General features: G+C 32.6%; 1 protein-coding gene across 1 annotated transcript in view; it reads right to left on the bottom strand.

Annotated features, from left to right (window-relative positions):
- Positions 1-17500, bottom strand: part of LOC115217979 (voltage-gated potassium channel subunit beta-2) — a 258449-nt gene that overhangs the window by 199128 nt on the left and 41821 nt on the right. The window lies entirely within an intron of this gene.

Raw genomic sequence — 17500 nt, 5'->3', positions numbered from 1 at the left:
TCGCCCTAGGACGCTGGGTGTGTCTCAGCAAATGACTGTAACAAACATGCAGATTAAAAGTAATGAATAATAATAATAATAATAATAATAATAATAATAATAATAATAATAATAATAATAATAATAATAATAGCAATAATCCTTTCTACTAAATGCACAAGGCCTGAAATTTTGGGGGAGGGAATTAGTCTATTATATCGACCTCAGTGTTTCACTGGTACTTAATTTATCGACGACACCGAAAGGATGAAAGGCAAAGTCGACCTCGGCGGAATTTGAACTCAGAACATAAAGACAAACGAAATCACGCTAAGCATTTCGTGCGGCGCGCTAACGATTCTGTCAGCTTGCCCCCTTATAATAATAATAATAATAATAATAATAATAATAATAGTAGTAGTAGTAGTAGTAGTAGTAGTAGTAGTAGCAGCAGCAGCAGCAGCAGCAGCAGTAGTAGTAGTAGTAGTAGTAGTAGTAGTAGTAGTAGAGTAGCAGTAGCAGCAGCAGTAGTAGTAGTAGTAGTAGTAATAATAACAATAATAATAATAATGATGATGGCAAAGATACCGGTATTCATATCAAATATACGATAATGAAAATACAATTAGTGATGATGGGGTTGATGATGGTGGTGGTGGTGGTATTGGTGGTGTTGGCGATGATGATGTTGATGATGGTGATAGTAATAACAAAAAAAAACACACACACACACAAGAAATTCTCAGTCCTGTACTTTGCGTTGCCTTTGTGTCGATGTCATTTTCCTGTGCATTCTCTGATAAAAATCAGTCAACTAGAAAGGACCACGTAAATACAAATGAAATACCAGCCACAATACAATTCCGACGCCACCCCTCAAGCTCTACCATGCTAATATGCACAAGATCCGCCATAATTCACTTTACCACACACCACCCCCTCGTCTACTCAACGATTCAGAACACCACAAGCACTGCTTCAAGATCTCTTTAGCAATAAGCAGTGTGAACATATATTCCTGCAGCATGTTGACGTGTGTAGATATACGTGTGCATAGGTCTGTGTTTAATGCAGACATGTGCACATTAAATACACATAATATATATATATGTGTGTATATATATAATATATATATATATATATATGTATATATGCATCTTTATAAATTGCTATTTTACCAAAACGTTTATGCACAATTATATATATATATATATATATATGTGTGTGTGTGTGTGTGTGTGTGTGTATGTGTGTGCGTGTGTGTGTGTGTATATATATATGAACACATACATGAATGCGTAAATACATATATCTGCATAAGTATAGACACACACACACACACACACATATATATATACATATACATACATACATATTGATACACATGTATGCGTGTGCATATGATGTATATGCATATATACGTACATATATTCATATATACACATATTTATGTATATATATATATATATATAATATATATATATATATATATTATATATATATACATATCAATATGTATTTAATATAATACATACATACATATATATATGTACATGTATATATGATCACATATATATATATGATATGTTAGATATATATGTATGTATATATGTATGTATATATATATATATATATATATATATTATATATATATATATATATATATATATAGTATGTGTATATATTATATATTATGTATATATATGAAAGACATGTGTATATACGTACTTGATTATTTATACACTACCATATTTGTGCGTGCGTGTGTGTGTGGCTTCCTAGATGTTGAATAAATCCATGCCTATAGATCTGACAGACTCTGTGATTGGTGTTGGGCATCAGTGATTTTCTTCGACTTCTTTTTATTGATTATACCATAACCTAGTTCAGAAAATATTGGGAAAAATAGATTTCTTTATTCTGGTAAATTCATAATTCCTTTTTTAACGTGATTTTTTTTCTTATACGTGCGTGTGTATATAATATATAAATGTGTGTGTATGTATTCGTGCATGAATACACAAACACATACACACATATACATTGGTTGATTCAATCTGTTGCTACTCCGAGTTTTGCCTGCAGGCGCAGAGGGTCATCAAGCAAAGGTAGTGACTTGCTTGAAGCCCGTGTGTACCTATCGGCGAGAGCAACTAGAGACTAGCTCGAATAAAGTATAAATAGCACTAATCTCTTATATGATATCGGGAAGACTTTCTTCCACCAGTTCAACATTGAACGCGTATATGTATGTGTCTATGTGTGTATGTGTGTGTGCATGTGCGTGTGCATGTGTGTGTGTATGTGTATGAATCTGCATTACTTTAAAGTGAAGCCTATTTTATCAGCGTTGCAGATTACTGCAGAGAGGCACTACTACGTGGTGAACCTCTCCCCGTCAAAATAAATCACTCAGAAAAGAAATACTCTATGGCATAACCCACCACACAACTTGTAACAACATTGTAAATATATACATATACATACATGCATACATACATGCATATACATATTTAGATATATATTTATATATTTAGATCTATCTATCTATCTATCTATCTATCTATCTATCTATCCATCTATCTATCTATCTATATATATATCTATATATATATATATATATATATATTATGTGAAATAGAAAGATGAATAATCTTGTAGTAGATTAATCAAAAGTTTAACCGATACCTTAGTAGCAAAAATCACAGCAGTAAACAGCACGGTTGAGGTACACAACCATATGGTGTTGCAACCGTGCGTTGGTGCGGATATTGAAATTAAACATTATTGTGAATTGAAGAAAAGGAGCTGAACGCAGATTGAACAGAAATCGTTTTATTTCATTCTACACGTGTTACGAAAGGCACAAAATTACCAAAATCCGATTGAATAATGGGACCATATTGTGTCTTTCTCTTCAGGAAGAAAATAGGAAATCCGTTGGAAAAACAAAAACAGAACAGGGCGGAGCAAAAACAAATCGAACTATGCTCCTAAGAGCCCTGGCGAAACGTTTTTAATCAGTGTATGTTGAGAAACCGGTGGCTGAAGAATTGTCGGGCCCTCCCATTTGATAGGGGCAGAAGGCAGTGCAACCTTTGTGTCTCCGAACTCTTCCATATTTTGTTTGCCAGAGGGCCGATGGTAAACGGGCTTTTTACATCGGCTTTTCGATGGCCCCCATTGGCGGCGTTACACTATCTGGCTTTTAAATAGCGTTTATAAATTAATACCGGCACCCATAGCCCTTGGTAACAAATTCTGAAATAGCCTTTTAGATTAAACGATTAACCACTGCAAGGGGAATGACTCCTGTAAGACAAACGGGGCTTGGTTTTTTCACAGCGGGGGTTTCCTCCTTGACAGCAGGCTGTAGATGAACACCACAACACACTAAAACATAATATATATATTTTTTTTTTTCTGCACCCAACGGTTCTCGCGGCAGTAGCCACTGACAGCCGAACGATCAAACGCACACACATACACAAAAATGGTTTTCTACCCCTACGCCAACACACATATATAGAACAGTATACACACACACACCGTCTCTAAGTAGATTTTTTTCTCGCCCCTTATAAACATCCAATAGTCCTTAATAGTCAGAACTTTATTCTCGTCCACAAGAACACCCACACACACCCTCACCCACATGATTGACCGATGCCTGACCCGTTAAATTCTTCAGCCACCGGTTCTCACATACACTGATAAACAGTTTCGCCATGGGCTCTTAGGAGCATAGTTCGATTTGTTTTTTGCTTTCCCGCCTCTGTCTTTTTTGTTTTCCAACGGATTTCCTATTTTCTTCCTGAAGAAAGAAAGACACAATATGGTCCCATTATTCAATCGGATTTTGGTATTTGTGCCTTTCGAACACGTGTAGAATGAATAAAACGATTTCTGTTCAATCTGCGTTCAGCTCCATTTCTTCAATTCACCAATATGTTTTATATATATATATATATATATATATATATATATATATATATATATATATATAGATATATATATATATATATGTAGGAAATACACAACCGTATAAACAATGCGGAAAAGAAGTATTCAAATAATGAAGTAGAGTAATTAATTAGTGCTAATTTGCTGCCGAAACTTTACAAATTGTGACTTAAGGTAGCCTGTTTTAGCATGTTATACCAATTCCTAAAACAATAAAAGAAATTAATCATTCGATCTTATATTTATATAGGAAACAAAAAAAAACCCATTAGCTATGAGATGCAGGTTCACAACAAAGAATATTTCGAATTGTTTCGAACACGTAACAACATGATTCAAGGTTGTCTGACTTTCATCTACAAAACAGTTTCACATATTTTGCACACATTTTCATTTAACGTGACAAGAACATCGAATATAAGATGCACATTAACATATAGAAACGATTTTATTTCGCTCACAAATATATGATCTATCGATTAATTTCTTTTATTACTTGATAATCGATAACATTCAAAAGCAATTTCAGTCGTTTAGTAATAGTAACTCAGTGTTTGTTTAATTTGACAGATAACGATATCTAAATAATTCCAGTATTTCAACTGGACCGCTGAAATTTACAAGTTTTTTACATTCTCTCTGTTTATTTTCTCTTATTCCTTTCTGATGAAGAGCATAGGCTCGAAAGGTAAAAGACTTTTTCATTTTCCAGAGCGTCAAGCTAATACAACATGGACAAAATTTCTTCTTAACAAAAAATACATATTCAAATAAATAAAACATAATATCATGAATAGCGATAGCGAAACCGGTCGATATATTAAGAATTATATTAAAACTATGTAAGTGTGCGTATTTTCCTTTTTAATTTCTTATATACATTACAACCTACCACGTGGGGATAATCAAAATTCCTCCTTTCTGTTACTATAAATATATATATATATATATATATATATATATAATATATATATATATATTTATCTATATTATATGTTAAAATTTATATAGAAAACCAATAGACAAAGATAGGTGTATGAACAACAAGCAAGTGTATTAGTTTGATACTCGGGAAAAATGGAGAAAGGTATTACGTTTCCAGCCTACGCTCTTTAACAGAAAGCAATAAGAGGAAATAAACGGAGAGAAAGAGAGAGAGAATGAAAAAGCGCTTGAGTTCAGCGCATGCTGGACTCTATACTTTTTTCATTCTGTGTTATTTCCTCTTACACACTGTCTTCGCGTATAAATTTCAACTAATATATATGTATATATATATATATATATATATATTATATATATATATATATATATATATATATATATATATATATATATATATAATATATGTGTGTGATATATCTATATATATGTATATATAATATATATATATATATATATATTGTATATATAATATATACACACATATATATTAACTTATATATATACATATATATATTACATACATATATACACATATATATACACACATATGTATACATATATATATATATACATACATATATATATATACATACTCATATATATATATATATGTTATATATATATGATACATATATATGTATATATACATACATATATATATATACATACACAACACACACATACACATATTATACATACATACATACATACACATTAATATATATATACATACACACGCACACATAAACACACACACACACACACACACACACACATGCGTATGCATATATATACAGGCATGTATGTCTATGCAAACGGGTGAATGTATGCATGCATGGGTTTTCAAGTGTATGGAAATATTTAATGCTTTCCCGGAGAAACTCTCATTAACAATATGGCTGTCAAAGCTCGAACAAAATGATTCGAATTTCAAATAATTGCTGTCCTTCAGAACTAATTTCTCGGATATTCTGTAGAAAGAGATTGACCTCAATCGAATTACATCAGCTCTAACTGTGAAAAAGCAACATGGACCCACTAAGCTTTTTACTTTTGCTAACGTGAATGGTTTTATTTCTATTTTCTCATCTAATTTATGTTACTTTGCAATTTCTATCTTTTCCACGCACACAATTGTACATACGTGCAGAGCAATACACACACACACACACATAATCACGCATGCGCGTGCGCTCAGACAGATAAGCCTACGCATGCGTATAGTGTTTCTTTTGTTAACTGTATGCACCCCCTATCTTTCACTTTGACTTTTCTTTTTCTTTTGTCTTTCACTCTATCTCCTTGCTCATACATACACACATGCACATATACACACATGTATACACACATATACATACATATATATTTATATATATATATATGTATGTATGTATATATACAGTCATATATAAATATATATATATATAAAGAATATATATACATATATATATATATATATATATATATGTAGTGTATGTATACAATATATATAATATATATATACATATCTATATATATATATATGTATATATATATGTATATGTGTATATATATATATATACATATATACTCATATATATATATATGTACGTACGTATGTATGTACGTACGTATGTATGTACGTACGTATGTATGTACGTACGTATGTATGTACGTATGTGAGTGTGTCCGTGCTTGTGTATGTTACCCAGTTTGATATCAGAGGTTATTATTCGCCAATTATCAAACCTATACTCGCACAAACCACATTCCTCTCAGTGGATCCGACATTAAAATCATTATGCAGAAAAGAAAATTGCCATTACCATTTGACAACAGTATGTGGGCAAAGAAGAATAGCAACTCTTCTTTTGATGATTAGCATGAGGTCAAAGGTTCGCCAGAAATTCGTAGAATTAATTTGTCTATATATCATAGGTTATATACATTAAATATAATTTCTTCCAATATTGGTTGTACCACAATGATAGCAATTTTATGTTACGTAATATGAATAATAAAGTAAGTAAATTTTAGAAAAATCCTATTAAATTATTTAAAGATTTGAACTTCAAAATCATAGACGATGCTTATCTCAGAATAGTTTTTCTTGGTTTTACCTCACTAAACAGAAAAACCTAATGATATGTTAACTTATATCTATAAGAATTTGAATAACTCTAAGCATTTATCCTGAGGCATTGGTCTATGACTGAGGCGCATCTCGAAGGATGAAAATTCATTAAAATATGTAATATATTATTGTAATGAAGCCTTATAACGAAGTGGGTTTTAAGATTAGGAAAAATTAAACAAAATTATAAGTAACTTACTAGACAAAAAAATGAATACATGCATATATACAAAGCAAACCACATCATTGCAGCGACACTTAAAAGTAATGATTTCTCCAGGACCACCGCCCAGATAGAGCGGAAGAAACGCAAATTCTTCTGTTCATATGCTCTAATTAGACAACATATGGACACACTTGACATCATCTTGGTGGTTTCACATACTAATGTAGCTCATTCAACGGTGGTGCCCCAGCTTAACCGCAGCTTTCGGGCTGAAATATTTTTAAGGATTTAAGGATTTATTATATATTATTAGACACAAATATATGTATGTATATATTTGTATGTGTATGTATGTATGTCCGTAATTATGTATATGATATAATTCTTATTTCAATCTTGGATCGTATAGTTTAAACCTTTTAAACTTTGTACATATACATTTCTTTAGTCATCAGAAACATCAAAAAATCTTTGAGCATAACAATATTAAGGTCAACTATTTCACTGTAAGTAAAATTGCAAAAGATTAGCAGTAGAAGCTTCACACTTACTGCTACCGTTAATATTATTCAATCATAGAAACGTATAAACTCTGCTGCATATACTTTGAATTGCTAATTTCTGTTAAATTCTACTGTTTTTATGTCACCTATAAATGTAGCAAGTTAAGCAGCACTTCGGTTTAACTACCAAACTATTTAAATTGAGGTATGACCAATACACAAGCACTTTTAGAAACTCGGTCGGAAGCTGTGACACAAATTTCTTAAAATATTTGTGGAATATGAAATATAAACACACCTGATACAAGCAACACATATATTTTAAGCCTTCGTCATTTATGTCTCTAAAAATATGTTGAAAAAAAATTTGTAGCATATATCTTTTTAGAAACTCAATAATTTTCCTTGAAAATATCTGAAGTACTACATCGTTAATTATCTAATTACTGTAATTACACATGCTATATAACTATATACAAGAAACTTACCCCTCATGTTACTCATCTATTGCTATGAAAGTCCTAGACGGATATCTTTCCAAATATATTCATAAATTTCTATAAAATATTTTGTCACATAATATTTTACAATTACTTTTATATGCTTGTCGTGACATCATTTTTATATTTTATTTTTCTCTTTTCTTGTAACTTGACCCCTTCTTTCGGGCTTCTTTCACTCTCTTGAACATTATAAAAAATACTCTATTAGACCCTGCCTCTAAAACAGAATACGACACATTGAAACATTAACTTTACATATTTTTCCATATGTGTGTGTGTGGAGGGGGTCTTATGCATGTACGTATGAAAAAATAAAAGAAAGTGTTGAAAATACGTTAAATTTTATGTTACCATATTTCATTCTATATCGGCTACCTCTGATGAGCATAGCGCTATGTAATCGGATTGTTACTTGACACTCCGGTGAATCCCTAGCGCAAAACAGATTTGTAAGATCGGCCGTAGTGGATACATAATACTGTACAGTTCGGATAATATATATATATATATAATTTACTTGGAAGTGGATGCGTGGCGTTCAATCATATAATAACAAAATAATATATAAACATTTGCATATATATATACATACATATATGTACATACATACATCTATATGTATATATACATGCATATATGGGTACAGGACACCAAAAAAAAAAAAACGTTGAACACAATGAGAAGCGAAAACATAAAAGCAAAAACATAGAAACGGACATTTTTTTCAAACAACGAAAAAAAAACAGAATACAAGACATACAACACAAGGAATATTCCCCTTCTTCAGTTGTCCCTGTTTCGGCTACTCCGCGTTTCGAAGCCACTAAGCATTTTAGTTGGCGTGCTAATGATTTTGCTTGCATAATAATAATAATAATAATAATAATGATAATAATAATAATAATAATAATATAATAATAATAATAATAATAATAATAATAATAATAATATTAATAAAGGAACAGAAAATTATTTGAGACTGATCCCTGGATTACCATCCATATAAAAAATGCAAAAGATTGTCTTAACTGTTACGTCACACGTATTGAGAAGAACATCGTCGGCTGTGAATTTTCTTTCCTGTTTTCCCCTTATCTTTTTCTTTTCTTTTTTTATTATTTCTTTTCTTCTATTCTCTCTCTCTTTTTTTACTTTTTTCTTTCCCTTTTCCCTTTCTTTTTATCCCATAACTTGTCTGTGTAAACTAATAATGTGGTTTGTTTATCTTAATGGCCTACCAATGCGTACAGTGAGATTCTTTGTCCGAGGTCTCGGAAAAAACACTCGGCAAGAAATGGAAACGAAATTGAAATAATGATAATAATAATAATAATAATAATAATAATAATAATAATAATAACAATAACAATAATGATAATAATAATGATAATAATAATAATAATAATAATAATAATAATAATAATAATAATAAAATAATGAAATAATAATAATAATAAAAGTAGGAGACAAGTACTGAATCCGTTTAATAAAATATTCGCCTCTCCTGAATTTCGAGGCATTTACTTATATCGGAAATCAATATTTAACTGTTAACATTGAACATTTAGCCAAATCTAATAATAGCTTGCATAGACTATTAATAGCCAGCAGTCAACAGCAAAATCTTGGTTGAAAGAGATTAAAAGTTAATAATAATGGCGATGATGATAATAATAATAATAATGATAACAATAATAATGATAATAATAATAATAATAATAACGTTAATAATAATAATAATAATAATAATAACAATAATAATAATAATAATAATAATGATTATAATTATAATAATATGTTTGACTTTTGCTTTTTACTTGTACAAATATAAAGCAACAGTCAAACATAGAATAATAATAATAATAATAATAATAATAATAATAATAATAATAATAATAATAATATAATAATAATAATAATGATGATGATGATGATGATGATGATGATGATTTCTTTTTTAACCACAAGTGTTTTAATTAAGAAAAAACATTATGGACTGTACACGATAAAACAAAGAATTTGTGTGTGAGAGTGTTTGTTATGAGGGTTTTGCGTGTAAACAAGACTAACAAATTTTTTAAAAATCAACAATATATAATCCTTCATAAGGAGGAGATGTTCGAGGGCTGCTCAAGGAAAAAAACCCATTAAAAGCCATTGGTACCCTGACATTTTTTCCAATTACAGGCCTATACTCAGGGCAGGTCCGTTCACTCGCACCATTCTCGCCACTTTCATTTCCCCTTTCGCCAAACTGGCTAAAAGACAACACTTCCCCCTTTTCCCTTATTTTCATTTTCAAATGAAACTTGAAGACGTTGATTAGGGATTGGTCAAAGAGGAAAGTGTTTGTCTTCAGCCTCATCAATCTCGTCCACCATACAATCTCTTTCGCCATAACCACCAGGCATATAAAAACAATCTTTCCTTCCCGGTTAATAATAATAATAATAATAGACCAGATATTGTTGTGGTATATAAAAGAAAAAAAGAAACCAAGATCATAGATATTGCAATACCTGGAGATGCACGCATAAGTGACAAAGAACTCGAAAAGACTGAAAAGTACAGACTACTAAAAGACGAAATTGCAAGAATATAGACTATGAGGAGAGTGTCTATCGTTCTAGTAGCTGTAGGGACACTCGGAGCACTAACAACCAAATTCTAGAAATATGTCAAAGAAATCGGAATTGACATGAGAGCAGAGCAAGCCCCCAAATCTACTCTGCTGGGGACAGCTAGGATTTTGAGATCGGTACTTGGATGTTGAGTGTCTTCCTCGATAATTAACAACCAAGCATCAAGGTTTATAATGTGGGGAAAGATACCCTGTGAGACCTCTGACAGCAGGCTGATGTCCGCTCTCATAGAATCTACCAGAACAAACAAGATCGAAAGTTCTGAGGAGTAAAACAGTAATAGTAATAATGGTTTCAAATTTTACCAAAATGGCAGCAATTTTCTTTGGGGGGAGGGAATTTGTCGATTACATCGACCCCAGTGTTCAACTGGTACTTATTTTATCGACACCGAAAGGATGAAAGGCAAAGTCGATCTTGGCTAACTTGAACACACAACGCACAGACGGACGAAATTCCGCTAGCATTTCACCCGGCGTGCTAACGATTCTGCCAGCTCGTCACCACACGGCTATAGCAAATATTCGGCTCAATGCCACAGATTTCTTTGCCAGTTGTTTGACGAGAACCAGTTGAGCATGTCCCTTAGTGACTGACGATATGTGCATCTCTGATCACGAGCAGAAGTTGTGGGGTAGCATCATAGCCATGTGTTCAGAGGGATTCTTTGGGGTTTGGATAATTCACCTCTGGAAACATGGGTGTTTCGTTCAACATCCTTAAACAACCATTATTCAAGGACCTTTTGAGCGGTGTGGGCTACTGGACCTGGAGAAAATTCTAACTGGGCCCCACCAGCAAGGTCATGTGCTGTTTATCTTGATATGAGATCACCATGTCGCGCACATATGGTTGTGATGCATGTGCCTGGTGTACCCTTATCAAATGAGCAGTCATGATGGGTATACTGGGCTTTGTATATTTTACCTCAGTGTCACTTTGATGGCATGCACTGCTCTATCACTCAATAATAATAATAATAATAATAATAATAATAATAATAATAATAATAATAATAATAATAATAATAATAATAATATTGTCTTAACTGGTACATCACACGTATTGAGAAGAGCATTGTCGCTGTGAGAGCTGTTACTCCCACTGGTCTTTTAATTTAATTTAATCTTAAAAAAAATGAACGAACTATTGAGTTTGGTGTAATGGCCTACCAATGTATACTATGAGTTTCTTTGTCCTAGGAGTCGGGAAGACGCTCGGCAAGAAATGGAAGCAAATTTGAAAGAAGAAAAAAAAATAATAATAATAATTGTGTACGTTTGTGTTTGTGAGCTCGCACGTGTGTTCGTGTGTGTGTGATCGTATGTGTGTGTGTGTGTGTGTGTAAGAGTTATAATTCAATACGTAACAATAAACGTCTATTAGCTGTGAACCCCCTCTAAACAATTATTAATTAACAATTAACGCCCATAGAAATATTATTTCTTAGTAAACACCCATACAGTGAACAACAACAACTATCTGCAGTGATTTATCACCTGTTTGTGTTACTTGTGAACAAATAACAGATAAATAATAAGTAACCAGAGCTTTATAAATATCAGATTTGATGGCTGAAATTGTTGTAGCAGATGGTTGTTTGCATGTGAAGACCAAGCATATATTAATCAGACATCCAATCTCTCTGTGCACTAGATAGCATGTCTAAAAATAGCGCTGCTACTGAAAATAGTGGGAGATTCACAGAGTCAACGTGGAAACTTCCTGAAACAAGATTTCCTTCATCAAACTACAACAAGATTATATTTTGTTGACATAGTTCTCTTTCGCTCTGTGTGTATGCATTAATAATGTGTAATCCGTGATGTGGGATGCGTGCATTTATGTTTAACTGATGGCGCGCTCATGACTATGCATTTAAAGGAAGTATGCACACATGTATACGTGTGCGTACACAGGCACATATACACACCCACGTGTGTATTATTTATTATTATTATTATTATTATTATTATTATTATCATCATCATCATCATCATCATCATCATCTTCATCATCATCATCATCATCATCATTATTATTATTATTATTATTATTATTATTATTATTATTATTATTTATTATTATTATTATCATCATCATCATCATCATCATCATCATCATCATCATCATCATCATCATCATCATCATCATCATCATCATTATTATTATTATTATTATTATTATTATTATTATTATTATTATTATTGTTATTATTATTAAAGGCCAAGTTATGTGGCCCTTTTTGTTTGCCAGTTTTCTTCTATTTTCTCATGCAATAGAAATGTGGGCGGAGAAAACAATGGATGTGCTGAGAGAGGTAAAAGAGAAGCAAAAATATCATAAAGGAAGGTGGATTAGATAGTTAGATAGATAGGTGATAGATTGACAGAGAATGAAGGAGTGAAAAAGAGAGGGAAAGAATTCAGTGAGCAAGCAGTAAAATATAGGGAGAGATGGAAGAGCGAGAGAGGAAAGATAGCGGGAAAAGACAGGAGAAATGAAAAAAAGGGAAATAAGCTCTGCGAAAGAGAGAGGGATTAGATAGGCAACGTGATAAAATAACTGAGACATGGAAGGTGGCCAATAATAGAGAGAATGACAAGAACTGAAAGGGAGAAAAAATTCGTGCATGTTGTTGAAGTGTGGGAGGGAAACATTAGGAAATGTGGAGAGGAAGTGGAGTTAATTTTTGATTAATGAGAGAAAACGCATAGGCTCGGAAACAGGGGTTACACGGGTTGCAAGCGTACCCACTAAAATTTTGTTATGAGCAATGAAAACGCTTTGAACATTCTCTTAAAAAAACTTCATCGCCAAAACGAACGAGCGTAGAACATTTTTGAACTGAATTAGTTTTCCATTATTGGATTTATCGGATTTGATTGATGTACAAATATAACAATTATTATTATTATTATTATTATTATACTTGTGTATATATTTTGGACCTGGGTTTGCACCCCCGAAGCAGATTTCGTTCCTGCACTTATGGGAAAAGGGGGTGAACAACACATGCTTATAAAGAAGGAGAAGGAGAGAGAAATTAGTTAGAGAGCATGAGAAGAAATGATGGTGTAAGTCTGTGAGGATAATGGAATGGAACTAAAAGCATAAAAAGAAGTGAAGAGACGACCTTTCAGATAAATAACAGGTAATTTTAAAGCAAATAGATTACGGGAAGTTCTTTGCCACAAAGGAATTGCTCAATATTGTACTGCAGGAAGATGAAGATTATCACAAAAATTATCTATGCTCTTTGTGAACTGAGGAGAAAAGGGCACCAAAACAGAGACAAAAGAGAGGGGAAAAAAGCAGAATTACTCGAAATAAATTGAAGCAAGGCTTGAGTTAAGACGAAAAAAAATAAATGTAAGCCAAAAGGAAAAGCAAAAGGAAACAGACCAAGGGTTGAAACAGAAAAAGTAAAAATTTATGAAAGGATAAAAATAAGAATCGCCATTTTTTACGAATTACTTATGCATAGACGCAGGCGTGGCCGTATGGTAAGAAGCTTGCTTCTCAACAACATGGTCTCGGGTTCAGTCCCACTGTGTGGCACCTTAGGCAAGAATCTTCTACTGTAGCCTCGGGCAAACCAAAGCCTTGTTAGTGGATTCGGCAAGCGGAAACTGAAAGACGTCCATCGTATATATATATATATATATATATATGTGTGTGTGTGTGTGTGTGTGTGTGTTGTGTGTGTGTGTGTGTGGTGTGTGTGTGTGTGTGTGTGTGTGTGCGTGTGTTTGTCTCCCCTCCCCACCATTGCTTGACAACCGATTCTAGTGTGTTTACGTTCTCGTAACTTAGCGGTTCGGCAAAAGACACCGATAGAATAAGTACTAAGCTTACAAAGGATAAGTCCTGGGGTCGAGTGAATCGTATGTGTATGTGTGTGTGTGTGTATACATGTAAGCACATAGGTGCAAAACAAGGTGGAAAATATAGCACCTGATTATCGAAGATAGAGTAATATTATCTTAATAATACTAAAACTCTAAAGATGATTTTGCGTGTACCTGAAATATCACAGAAATAGTATATTTTATATTTATTTATTATTTTGTTTTTGCATATTTATTTCCGTACTTACCTTCGGCAGTGCAGTACAAATTTTTGTAACATCTGGACCTCTATTTATTAATGAAAACGACTAAACACAATTTTTGTTTGTTATTTCTTGACGAAAAAAAACACGGTTTCTGTGATGTCAACTCACAAACACATACAGAATACACACGCATATAATGAATGTCATGGCTTGTCAATCAACACAAACACACGTCCGCTATCTGTGACATATACACACACATAGTCTTCATATGACGCCGCCATAAAATGTTACGGCAGTAATTGTTTTCACCTCAATAGATGTTATTGATTGGTTGAAATTGCCGAAATGCAAGAAATTAAACAACAAATATGTTACAAACTACAGAATTTTCTCAAGAAAGCCAAGAGAAAAATATGTTTTACCGGTCAAAGTGAAAAGATCCAGATAAACTTACATGGAAATGGATGTGTGGCGTTCAATTAAATAATGATATAAGTAATATATATATGTGTGTGTGTGTTTGTGTATGCATATATGGGTACAGAACGTCACTAGCAGTAAACAACATGCAATACGAAAACAAATGAGTTAAATTCGCAAGTAACGAGAGAAAAAAGGACAAGTAATACAAAGAGACGTCCTGTACCCATATATGCATATATACACATATATATTATTTCTTTATTATAGATACATATACATATACATATATTATATATATATATATATATATATATATATATATATATATATATATCTATATATATATATATTATATATATACATACATACATATTAGATAGATAGATAGATAGATAGATAGATAGATACATTCATACATACATATATACATACATACATGCATGCATACATACATACATACATACATACATACATACATACATACATACATACATACATACATGCATGCATACATACACACGCATAGGCACGCGCTCGCGTGAATATTTCTGCGGGGACGTGTGTGATATTCTGTGCACGTGCAAAATTACTTTCCATATCAGAATCGATAGTAACTTGATTTGAGAAATGTAATGGACGGACAGAGGGGTAGACAGGCAGATGGACGCATGCGCTTGGTTGATCAGATCAGAAAAGACAGAGTTGCTGAAGAGGACGGGGGAGAAAACGTATTAATACACAGATTGATGGACGGCAATGCATCTATGCATATGTGTGCGCGTTAAGATATTCGTGTATGATGGTTATTTGTATGGAAGACCTAGAAAGACGTTGGAATGAGCGGTGAGCGCAAAAGTGGCGATGATGAACCTCACGAATGAAACGATGCAGGATCTCGGTAATGGACATTATTGAGATGCTGAGGTTGATTTACGAACATGCCTAAACGCAAAGACCTGGTAAAGTGCTGACTTCGCGTGTGTGTGTGCCTCTGTGTGTGTGTGTGTGTGTGTGTGTGTGTGTGTCAGCAGGCGTGTAGGCTATGTCCGTCTGTGCGTATGAATGTATGCGTATATGTACACATGCATGTACATGTGTGTATGTATACATGCATGTACATGTGTGTATGTATACATGCATGTACATGTGTGTATGTATACATGCATGTACATGTGTGTATGTATACATGCATGTACATGTGTGTATGTATACATGCATGTACATGTGTGTATGTATACATGCATGTACATGTGTGTATGTATACATGCATGTACATGTGTGTATGTATACATGCATGTACGTGTATGTATGTATACATGCATGTACATGTGTGTATGTATACATGCATGTACATGTGTGTATGTATACATGCATGTACATGTGTGTATGTATACATGCATGTACATGTGTGATGTATACATGCATGTACATGGTGTAATGTATACATGCATGTACATGTGTGTATGTATACATGCATGTTCATGTGTGTATGTACACATGCATGTACATGTGTGTATGTACACATGCATGTACATGTGTGTATGTATACATGCATGTTCATGTGTGTATGTACACATGCATGTACATGTGTGTATGTATACAAGCATGTTCATATGTGTATGTATACATGCATGTTCATGTGCAGAGAGAAAGGTGAGAGAGATACACACAAATACACACACGCACTCACAAATACACACTCACAAACTCACATGCACACACGCGCGCACATACATTCACACATATACACTGAATGCTAATTAAGTTAAATTCGTTTTCGAATTTGATTTGGCGAGTGAAAGAAATAAATTAGTAAGGAAACGGAATGAATATAAGGATCACGAAGAAGAAAACTAAAGGTCCTAACTTTAAGTATTAAAACATTTAATTATTATCCACTGATGAATTCCAAATGACTTAATAGAATAATGTGTATTAGTTTTGTTGAAATATTCTTCAATTGTATACCTGAAATATAGTCTTTTGCGACAGACAGAAACAGGTGTCTGGTTAAATTAAATAAATTATCCATATAAGCATAAAAAAACATGCTCCATTTATTTGATGGCATTTATTGGACTTCGTCTAATAAACTGATTTTTCTAATGATTTTTATTTATATATATATTCATACGGAAATGAAAGGAATCCCTTAAATAAAGTGTGATAAAAAGAAATCCTTGGAAACCTAGGGAATAATACC

Source organism: Octopus sinensis, linkage group LG12, assembly GCF_006345805.1.
Source record: "Octopus sinensis linkage group LG12, ASM634580v1, whole genome shotgun sequence".
Classification (NCBI taxonomy): domain Eukaryota; kingdom Metazoa; phylum Mollusca; class Cephalopoda; order Octopoda; family Octopodidae; genus Octopus; species Octopus sinensis.
Note: the sequence above shows the minus strand (reverse complement) of the source record. Positions and strands in the feature narration are given on the sequence as shown.